Source organism: Telmatherina bonti (genome assembly GCF_933228915.1).
Source record: "Telmatherina bonti genome assembly, chromosome: 23".
Lineage (NCBI taxonomy): Eukaryota > Metazoa > Chordata > Actinopteri > Atheriniformes > Telmatherinidae > Telmatherina > Telmatherina bonti.
Genome location: NC_136632.1, coordinates 7130564 through 7142684, shown reverse-complemented (window position 1 = coordinate 7142684; position 12121 = coordinate 7130564). Strand labels below are relative to the sequence as shown.

The 12121-nt window shown below is 40.4% G+C and overlaps 1 protein-coding gene across 4 annotated transcripts in view; it reads right to left on the bottom strand.

Annotated features, from left to right (window-relative positions):
• Positions 1–12121, bottom strand: part of anks1b (ankyrin repeat and sterile alpha motif domain containing 1B) — a gene marked incomplete at its 5' end in the record, with an annotated part of 320790 nt that overhangs the window by 252931 nt on the left and 55738 nt on the right. The gene's annotated exons all lie outside the window — the stretch shown is intronic.

Here is a 12121-nt window from a genome sequence, read left to right as displayed (position 1 = left end):
GTGTTGGCCCTGCGATGGACTGGCGACCTGTCCAGGATGTACCCTGCCTTTCGCCCAATGATTGCTGGTTTAGACACCAGCTTTCCTGTGACCCCACCACTGGACAAGCTGTTAAGAAAACGACATGATCATAAATAAATAAACATAGTTTAAACATTATTGAATGTTTTTCGCATCTTCATAAATGAACTAATTAGCCGCAGTAGTTTGATTTCTCACAGAATACACTGTTGTTAAAAGCTAAAGCAGATCAGATTTACTGCTTTCAAGTGAAATAAAGAGGAGGAAGAGGAGCAGAAGAACAGTCTGCTTCATCCGCAGCCTCTATTGATTCACGCTGCAGATTTCCTAATCGGTCGCAGTCTGGAGGGCTACAATCGTTAGGTATGTGTATGAAATGCATGTGTGTCTTCCTGAAGCAACTCTCCTCACAATAAGTAAGTGACAGAAAGCCTTAGATCTCCACTTAACCACAGCTGGCCACAAATCCATCGATTCTGCAGATCAGCAGCATCAAGTATGGGAAACATCGGCTCCAGATCTCTGTCTAAATGGGAGGAGATCCATACGCTGGACGGAGACGGTCGATGCATTTATACTGCAGATCCAGTGAGGAGCCTCTGCTGAAGTTCATCTGTCGCTGTGGATTCTTTGTTTGCATAGAGAAGCGTGGAACCGTAGTTTCACTTTCAGGATCTTTATGGGACCAGTATGAAATGATCTGATTGCTTATTGTTCGTGTTATTGATCTGGTAACAACAAGATTTTACAGCCAGGCTTGGAGAGTGTATTGATGTTTCTGGGGTAATAAGCAGAGCAGGTTCAGGAATGAAACTGCCCAATGTAGAGTCAATTTCTGTATCTGTGAAATGTTTTTTTCCAGCATCAAGAAAACTGATTAAAACAGAAAACGTGTGGCCGGTTTTACCGCTGCCTTTTACCTCACCATCACATTTTTATATCTGGTTAAAACAAAGGTGATCTAATCATTTTTTTCATGCACATACAAGACACATGCATACATGTAAGCACATGCACATACAAATGCATAAAAAATATTTTTTATCACTATTAAACTAAATATAATAGATTAAAAGAATAAAATAAATGTGTAAAAGATGTGGTATCCTGAAACAACTTTATTAATAACACAAGAACAATGTTTTTGAAAAAAAACAATTACTAAATAAATTGGTCAAATAAATAAATAAACGCTCAAATTAAACAAAGGACTTTACCTTTGACCCATAACTACAGTTTATAACTATGACAGAAGGAGACCAAAGTCAGATTCCTGCAGGGTTTTGAGCCACGTTTTTACTATTTTGTGGTGCGAGAGGTCTCAAACTTAAAGTAAAAAAAAACAAAACAGCAGGACTTGTAACTAAAGCATAGAATTACGCAAAATCTAAAGATTCCAATAAAATAACACTAATAAAAAAGAAAACACGTAAATGTCAGGGAAAAAATACCCTGTCACGAGGTGGTTTTTCCGACATTTTGACATAGTTCATTTCCAGTAAATATGGCGCAGTGTGGAACAAACGACGGCAAATTATATGATTTTAAAATTAATTCACGAAGGAAATGGGGGAGAAAGGCTTTGAAAAGCTGTGGTGTATCCTCCGTTGCAAGGAGAAAACCACAAAATAACGCTACATGGCTACCCTGCATAAGCTGCAATTCTCATAAAATCTCATCTGGTTGATGAGATTTTACGTGAACTGAGGCCTGTGCACTGAACATTGTGTAGCTCGGTCTAAAATTTCATTACAGACCCAAAGAACTAAAATATAAATATGTTAAAACCCTTTATTAAAATGCATTAAATATTGTGAATCACAGTAAAACATAGTTAATTTCTTCTGTTAAAATGTGTTCATAAATAGTTATAAAAGTCAGATATAAACCATTGTTAAATGGAAACACCTGCAAATCACAATTATTTGTTGAAAGTTACAAATATGGCTTTTATTTTGCAAAAAGCTGACAAAAACACAGCTTAAGGATCAATAAATTATTCGGCATTTACACTCATTAAATAAGAAAATTATTACGTATTTTAATCTTCAATCAAAAGGGCAATCATTTCTTAAACAATAACTGATGAAGCTTAAAAAATGTTTTTTATCCTTTCTTATCAGGTTTCCTTGAACAGTCTGATGAGCTGAACTTGCGTCGCAACTTCACAAGCATTTCAATTTCGCCCTGACATCTTCTTCAGACTAGTCAAGATACAAAAGCAGCTCTAAAACCTGTGAACTCTACATGCATCTAAAACCAGCATTAAGTGTTTCTTCTGTGGTGGATTATTTGTCTCGATTTCAACTCGATAAATGTATTTTCCTCTGCTTCAGTGAAGTGCACACCGGAGAATGAGATGATTTTCCAAAACAGTTCAGGCTAAATATCATCTGGCAACGTATCAGGTTAGTTACAACCACGCCAAGTTCATCTTCATTATCCACTCTGCTAGGAGGAAATTAGCCATGCAGGCCCAATGGAAATCATGATAAAACGATATCTGTGGGAGAGCTATTTTGATTTAAAAAAAAATAAATAAAAAAATAAAAAAAGCAGGGAAGGCATGGAAATTAAAGAGAAAAGCAAAGAGGTGTATTAAGAAAACAAATAGTTGAGGAGCAAACTAAACAGTTATACTCCTGTTTAGTGTCTGTGTAAAATCTTTAAAGCATGCTGTGCTGCTTAGAGCTCTGCTCTGTGACAAAGCAGATATCTCAGGAAGGTGGTGCTTTTGCTGGAATCTGTGTATGCAACATGACAGCAGCAACAGGGAGCCATGTCTATATAAGGCCACCTTAAGGGCTTCGGTTTACCCAGAAATAATACTCACGTTGCTATCGCTCTCATGCAGTTTGCCAAATTTCTAAACAGTGAGTAACATGACCTGCTAGGGTCCAGGGAAGTGACACACAACGCTCAGAAATCAGTCATTTGGAGGAACTAGTCACGACTCACACTTTTTAGTAAAATTACTAAAGAAACATTGAAGGTGAAATCAATGCTAACATTGCATAGAAAAAAGGACATATGGACATTTCAAAGGAATAATGCACAACTTTTTGTCACACAGTTATGTCTGGAATGTCCAGGAATGTGCTACTACATGTATTAATATTCATATTTTTCTGTATGGAACAGATGTACCAAGTTTCCACATGGATGAATGACTTCTATGTTCTATAGCTGCAGCCTCTGGCTAACAGACAATATGGCTAGCAGACGTTATGGCTAGTGGACATTGTAGCTAGCAGACATTATGGCTAGCAGACGTTAAGACTAGCTGACGTTATAGCTATCAGACATTATAGCTAGTAGACATTATGGCTAGCGGACATTATATCTATCAGATATGATGGCTAGCAGACACTGTGGCTAGCAGACGTTATGACTAGTGGACGCTATGGCTAGTGGACATTATAGCTAGCAGACATTAGGGCTAGTGGACCTTATGGCTCATGAAGGTTATGGCTAGCGGACATTATGTCTATCAGATATTATGGCTAGCAGACAATATGGCTAGTAGACGTTATGACTAGCGGACGTTATGGTTAGTGGACATTATAGCTAGCAAACATTATGGCTTGCAGACATTGTTGCTCTCAAAGGTTATGGCTAGTGGACATTATGTCTATCAGAAAATGGCTTGTGGACAGTATGACTAGCAGAGGTTATGGCTAGCGGACGTTAGGGCTAGCAACAGATTTAAGGAGAAACCAGATCCTTCAAGAACTTCAACATCTTTGTGAAGTATGAAAATAGACAAAAGGAAGTGGTAAGACAAAAGCTGGTCTGCTGGTCTTTTGTCGAGCTGTGTGGCAGATCCGTTACAGTCATAGCCCCAACCTCTGTAGTTCTGCCCCCACAGCTCTGCCTCTTCATGTGAGGTTAGAGGCTCGCTCTCACTGAAAACTCGTACAATGAACTCTGCTCGAACAGTGAAATCAATACAGAAAGCATGAAGGCCAGTTTTCCTGTGACATTTATATTGTTTTTGTTTGTAAGAACCCATATAAAAACACTTATATTTGTATTTTTCAACAACTTTTGACTTAAAGAAAACATGGAAAATGGTTGAAGGCTTTTTAAAGACTTTATCTAAAAATATGCACTTGAACATTCATTAATTTTCTTAACTATATAATCATTAACCCTAACACTCTTTTATAGGAATAATTTAGAGTAATTAATTAATCTAAAATACATGTCTTTGAACAGTGGGAGAAAGCCGAAGTATCGAGAAAGAACCCACTGAGTAATAGTGAACATGCAAACTTAACACGCTAACCACTACATGGTGTAAAGTCAAACAGATATCACAATTTAGACATGAATTTTGAGATGACATTACTTCTAAATGGCAAAGTTATTACAAAAAACTCACTCCCCCCAGTGTCATCATGAAGGTACACCTGACCTATTGAACCTAAAATTAATTTTTTGAACCAGACTGTAAACATGTTTATTCCTGCTGTGAAGTTGGTCTTTTTAACATTGGAGTCTATGGGGATTTGCTCTGTTTTGGAGCCCCTAGTGGATGAGGGTGGAACTGCAGTTTTTGACACTTCTGCGTAGACTTCACTTTTAACCGCCAGAGGTTGCCGCTTGGTGTTGACTGTGTGAGAAAGGAGAAAATACTTAACAGCTCTCACTTTGCAGAACCCAAACAAGGTTAAATGTTAAATCAATGTGGTCCAAACAGCTGCTAATGAACATAATGAAAAGTTATATTTCTATGTGATTCCATCATTTGCTGATGTTTTACACAACCACTTAACCACAGAAGTTGACCCTAACTTTATTATTACACATCAAAAAATAAATAGTTCTGTGCAAATGGCCGATATGCACCCACCATGGCTCCTCCTCTGTCATTGACATGCCTGCTTGAGTGAGTATCATCACTTTAACAGGCTGATGAGGCCATTTACGTTATGGAAATGGATGCAGTGTCACTTCCACTGCCCATTTTACTTATAAATGTAAGATAAATTAGAGCACAGCTGTTGTCTATAATCATGTCTTGTGTAAGTTTGTCGCATGATGTTATTAAAATGTGAATTTTAGCCATGCAGAGCAGAAGGAAGGAAATTGTTGCTTAAAAATGGAGTTTTGATGGACCCAATCTGTGTCACCATTTCAGACTCGTTCAGTTGTCTTACACAGGTCACTGATGAATATGTAAATGAGAACAGCTTTATTGGGAATTGGGTTTTATTAGAATACAGCATATGGGAGCGCAGAGAGAAACAGAGGAGAAAAATTCATGTAAGCAGATGCTAAAGAATAACGAAAAAGCACTCACAGGATTAAAAAACACTGGTGCCATTTCTGCTCAGCTCAAAGTAGTAATAAAAAGCTAGCATTGCACTGAATAGTTGCTTCATGCCATCTTTGAAAGATGCAAAAGAAATTAGGGGGTTGTCTTTCCTCACATGTAGGTTTTGTATAAAATGTAACTTCAAATATACACAATACTGATGTACGCAAAAAGCAAAGAGCATTTTTCTAACCTGGTAATTCATTGAAATAAAAACAAGTAATTAGCAATAAGTGTTCATTAAAAAGCAAATAAAATCTATAATTTAAAGAAAATTTCAAACATTTGATTCGGTTCGACAAAGAAAAAATGGAGAGAAACCGTCACATTTGCTCATCTGTCTTCAGTGTGTTTCACCATGGCAACCAACCTGCCATGCACGTGTTCTTGGATGCATTAACAGCAACTGCAAGTGTCATCCCATGTATGTCTCACATTTAATAAAAGCTCATCTGTTTCTTTGTCTTTTTTTTTTTTTGCTATTGTCCATGAAAATGTCTCATGAACGCTGCGCGAACAACCGTGTCTCCTCATTGCAGGTGGCTGAGTTTAATAGGCTTGTCAGCAGGGCTGCTGCATCCCATTTACGCTGCCCAGAACACTGGATGGCTCATCTGCTGCTGCAGGTCTGTGCAGGTAAACATGACTCTGACAGGCGCTTTAACGGAAAGCAGCTGTGCAGATTTGGTCTTCAATGAGGCTTGGTTTAACGAAAAATTCAATTAATCCATTAGCAATTCATAAACCTTGGAAGGAGAATTTTTTATTCAATCTCTTCTTCAGTGATGCGACTCTACTCTAGTGTGACTTACTGAGGCTTAGCAAGGTCTTAGCATATATACATAGCCCATGAACATAGACACGTGCACGCAAACATGCCATCCCACTGGCACGTCGGAGAGCATGTCAACCAGCTGAAAATCAGAGAAAATAGGAGTGTTTTTACATTCTCTAAGGGAGGTAAAGATGGAAATGTTGTGGCTCCAGTGAGGAGCAGCTGCAGAATTTTTCCTGCTCTGGTGTTACGCCGAGAGCGTCTTGTCCATCACGGGAACGCTCACGGCTAAACAAGCTGAATCTACCGCCAGTGTAAGAATTTCTGAGTCACATTTCTGCTTAAAATGGATCCAATCTTCTTTGTAGGTTTTATTAACGTCAACACATCATCTGAGATCTGAACGTATTTAGAGCGACTCCACTGACTGAACCGCTTTCATCAAGATATTTAAAAAGCTTCGCCCATCCAATTATTTCTGGCTGTGAATGGGGAGAAACCAAGCGGCAACCTGCGGCGGATAAAAGTGAAGCCTATGCAGAAGTGCATAAAACTGAAGTTCCCTCCTCATCCACTAGGGGCTGCAAAACAGAGCGAATCCCCATAGACTCCCATGTTAAAAAGACCAACTTCACAGCAGAAATAAACATGTTTACAGTCTGGTACAAAAAATCTTTAGGTTTAATAGGTCAGGTTTACCTTCATGACAACTGTGGGGGGAGTGAATTGTTTTAGAACTCGACCGTTTAAAAGTAATTTAATCTTAACATCTTAATCTATGTGTCCTTTTGATTGACAAGTATCCTATATTCCGCTTCAAGAAGGAGAAATATAGAACTGCAGTTTTTAGTCAGTTAACAGTGTGACTTAGCCCTAACCCTGCTTACCTCCATTAGCTGGTTAGCTCCTGTTAGCTCCTGTTAGCTCTCGTTAGCTTGGTTAGCTCCTGTTAGCTCCTGTTAGCTCGGTTAGCTCTTAGCTGCAGTCAGGTTGGAGTTTAATAGATGTCAATCATCCACCCCTGCTTAATTCTTCTCAAGAGTGGTTGTTTGTTGCAGTTTAATCATCAAGAAAAACAAGTCAAACAAATGTTGATGTGATGGCATAACCATCTTTGTCCCAATTCTGCTGTTTTCTCACGTTTTTAACCTGCACACTCGAACTCTTATGTGCACTTCTACCAGATGCACACTTCAGAGAGGACCTTAGGGTGCAGTGTAGGTACTGGGACAGGGCCAACAGAAGCGCTGCATGCTAACTGCTAGTTATCTGGTGCATGTAACTGACATATCTTCACTGACAACATAACAACATGTTCTACCAGGTTTTGCTTAACCATATCAAAGCTGCACAAACATGACACGGAGGTCCACCATTATTATTGTGCTTTTAAAGGGTTAAACAGGGTCTCAGTGTGTGAGTGCAAGACAATTGTCTCTTTTCCATTTAGTACCAGCTTGTCTCAACTTATCTCGCCTCAACTCATCTCAGCTTGGTCCTGTTTCTTTTCCATTCCAGTTTAGTACCAGGTCTAAAATGGGCGGGGTTTGTGTGAAATCACTGTGATGTCAGTGTTGTGCATGACAAGCTCTTTAACAACACAGGACCTAGAGGCAATATGCTACTTGGTCTGCGGCTCGCCGGTCGCTGACCATAAATCGTATCCATTTGTTGGAACCACTTCCAGTCTCGTCTGTTTGATCCCCTCCGTCCGTTGTGCTCCTTGACCTGCTGATAGTCACTTTTAGGCTTTTTCAGCTTCTCTCGACACTGCTGGAAACTCTGTTGCTAGCCGTAGACATTGAGTCGGAAAGCTCTTGATAGATATTTTAATTTCGTGTCGCTCCATCTAGTTCCCTGTGTATCTTTTCCGCAGCAACCAAGCAGCGAAACGTCTCCACCTCAGTGTTGGACCACAGAACAGACTTTTGTTGCACCATTGCTTGTCAGGTGATGCAAACAACTTGCGAGTTTGAGTCGCTCTTCCTTTGATGTCACTCCCTGACCTCTGATTGGCCGCGCCCCTGACCAATTGCGGCATGCAGTCTGGTGACGTCACAGACAATTCAACTCAGATTGCTTAGAACCTGGGCTGAGGAGTTACAAAAAAGTACCGGTAAACGGGCACAAAAGCCTCATGGAAAACCCTACAAACCAAATCAACGTTGCTGATTCAGCAAAGAAATGCAAGAAGATAAAAGAGAGAACGAGACTAAACATGAGTCATCGTGAGATCATAAGACTGCTGGCTAGAGAGTGCTAACAGGTCAGGTAGGATGCAAGATGGATGCCGAATTTGCAGTCGATAGGCACCGGGAAAATACCAAAAGTTCTGTAGTGTGTCTTTAACAAGAACTACATTCTGCTTCTGCAACTGTGCAAAATCAGCCATTTTTCATTTTTCACTGTTCCTTTAGGTTTAAAATAAGCAGCAGGTATCGCAGCGGTGTCAATCATCTTGTCACTTCGTGTGGAAACAACCCTTCAAGCATCATTTCAACTGAGCTCACACATAGGAAGCAAAGGCAGCTGCTTTTTTTAAAATCACCTACATTTGTCGACAAATAGAAAGGTTTATTAGTTGTAAGAAGTATTTAAAGTAGACATATTCAGGTTTGAGCTGAAGCCACCACAGAAACACTCCGTCCATCCATCAGTCGGCCTCTTCACTGATTGCGACAGCTCGTTACTTTAAACCTTATTTGCAATTAAACACCTTGATGGCCTGCGAACACCGACGTGCCCAATCTGTCTTCTTGCATCTTCGTCACTTCTCCTGCTCCATCTGTTGTTCCCGAACTTTTCACTAAATCACTCACTTTCACAAGTTTCCCCCAACTTTAACGCAACTTCTTCCCTCGCTTGCCAGTCACACAAACACAGGGACGGCCAAAAACGAGCTCGCACACACAAATGAAGACATCCGCTGCCAAGTTGCATTCACACACAGCTGCATGCAATTACCCACCACAAGAAGGTATTTAAAACATGAGACTCTGGCCCGCTTTATTTATCGGATTTATCAAAATAGCTCTTCCGTGAATGTCTATAATCCTGCCAAGTTAGTGTGTGTGTCTGCACATATAGCTTCAATGCAACAGAGGACTTAAAGTTTCCTGTGGATATGCAGCTAGTTTTACTGTGACTGCTCACTATATTTATGTGCATGTAGTATACAACCAGTTCTCCACCAAGTTTCCTCATCTGTGCCCAACTGCAATAAAGCAAGATGCCAAATAAAATCAAGTATTACTTTCAGGATTTTTTATCATTAAATTCTGATAAAATGGAATAAATATGGAATTAATCCCAGTAAGAAGGCCGTCCACACAGGTAGGGTTCACCCACAACCAAATCAGAGTTCCTGAAACAGGACTCTAATGGGGAAAATCCACTAAGTCTGGAGGGTTCTACTATTAGAGGCAATTAATTTGCACCAAATTATGCCTGCAGTGGATAAATGGCGTGCGCCTCCATCCTCTGGAGCTGTGAGAGGGTTTGCACGGCTGTTTCCAAACAAATCGTCCAAAGACTGAATTTTCACCATCTGAATAACGGATGCACAAATAACTGATGTGGCGCTGATGTGCACGTGTCCATGCAACAGCTTCAAGTTCCTCCACTTTCTCCTTGAAAAGACACAAAGATACAAGAAAATTTCTGCACCTCGGGTGCGAAGCACGGAAAGCGGACTCCATTGTCGAGCCGCGTGGCTCTTTGAAGGCACATTTATGAAGACTTGATCTGCTTTCATAAAGTGTTATCTTGTTGTTCACCTATTCCAGCTAGAATACTGTAATTCTGTACTTCTAAAAAGAAGAAAAGACTTCCAGCAGGCCTTGAACTGAACTGAATGAAGCCTCCTACAGTATGAAGCAAAGCTTGCGTCAAAACATTGGCTGGATTTTGTTGTTTCTGAGGCAAGAGGATTTATTCTCTATCAAACTGCGATGAGTCCACCTGAAACTCTCAGATAACACCTTGGCAGTCTCTGAGAATAACATCTGCATCTCTGTAAGTACCTACATTAAAACATCTGCTGCATAAAGTTTGCAATAAAAGCCTAAAGAGTGTGTTGACTGCTCGTGTCAGGTCCCTGCAGGGACTACAGCTTAACTGCTCCGGACACAACTTAAACCAAACCGGACTAAAGACAAGAAAAAAACTAATTAGGCCTTCAACCTCTGCTGTGAAATCAATGCTTTCTTCTAAACAAGGCTGCTGCGACAGCATTTTAAAGCCTATCAGAACGTAAAAGCAACAACAGAAGAAAGACTGTGGGGTGATCCACAGCGCTAAAAAAAAACAGATCTCATCAGGTGAGATGCTGAATCGAGAGCCACAGGTGTGCAGTGGAAGACCTTCATAATGTGACTGAATAGAGCTCATTTCACTTTGCTGCTTTATAACACACCTGCAAATGCGTTGATCTGGCCAAACCCTGCCCAGAACACACAATCGGCTCTGCTCTAATTCACACAGAGCGCCCCGTAATCCCACAGAAGCCTCCTTTCAGACACAAGCGCAGTGGAATTTAGAGCGAGCGGGGTCGCTTAAAGGAGAACAACAAGGAGACGTCCCAGTCGTAATGATCATTTCTCAGTCTGGCACGAGCACGCGCGCGGCAATCAGCGTGTGCACACACGCAACACCCAGCCGGCGTCATTACAAATCCCCTCACTTACAGGGCCAAAGATGCCACTGCAGGAAGAAGAAGGCGGGAAAAAAAGAAAGAAGTGCAGACAAACAAGGAGCAATTAGGGACCGATGTATAAATTTATGGCCAGCCACACCGAGGCAGACTGGAGACAGCACACACTCAGTGTGAGCACGCTGTGTTATTATATGTGCAAACAGCCCTGCAGTTTTACACATACTATAAATACATGACAGGGCAAGAATATAAAGGCCAATGTGCATCCTGTAAAGTAGCATCCAGGGATCAGAAATAGCAGATCCAGCAGCCTAAACGGGTCATTTCTATGGCTATTAAGGAGACAAAAGGATTGTGTGCTGAGAGAAAAGTCCACAAAAAGCAAAGCAGTGACTGAATTTTGTATTAAAACTCTGAAGTTTGTATTAAAATGTGCCGTTATGTAAGAAAGAAGAAAGCAAGAAGGATGATGTTGGTCTGAATGAAGTTAATATGAATCCTCATGCTGCAGTAAGAGAAGCTGTTTAAGGTGTAAAAGGTATTTATGAGGCGCTTTCTGTCTTTAGGAGGCGCAGCTGCGTCAACACAACACTCAAGACGGTGTAGCTCAGCCAAGCATGAAGAGAAAACCCCCCCCAAAGAAATGTTTGACTCACTTTCAGGAAATAAACACAAATTTTTACTATTCGCATGCAGCGCATGTCTCTTCCCATCTTTTTTTAATGCCTCGGATAAATGCAGAGGGAGGCCCCACTGCATCGTGGGAAATGTCCGCCTGGCCCAAGTTTGGAGAGCAGAGAAGCGGAGGGCAGCGTGGGAAACTCCAGCAGAGATGCTCCGCTGAAACGGCACGTCTTCATGTTTACTGCAGTAACATGAGCTGAAAAACACGCTGTACTGTGTGCAACACACACTCTGAGTTTGACACTTCCTCCTCTGACATTTGCATCCTCTTATCCGTGCACCTCTTATCTGACTGCACCCGTTTGATTGGCCGATTTCTAATAATACATCACTAACTTCCTGTTACCGCTTTGAGGTCTACTTGTCATTTCCAGCCTGTTAACTCTTCTGAATATGACAACATATGTAGACTGAAGCTAAAAAAAAAAAAAAAAGAGAAAGTCTTCTTAAATGTCAACAAATGAAGATCAAAATAATGTTGTTACTATTTATGTTTTCTTGATAATAATGTAGTTTTTAGATAATCTGGCTCAATCAGCACATAAACTGAAGATCTGGAATGTTATTTGTTTATTAAAGTAAAATAAAAAACATTCTATGCAGACATATTCTCTTATATTTACTTTCTTTCTGTTCTTTTTGTAAATTTTTTAATCATCAGACTCTT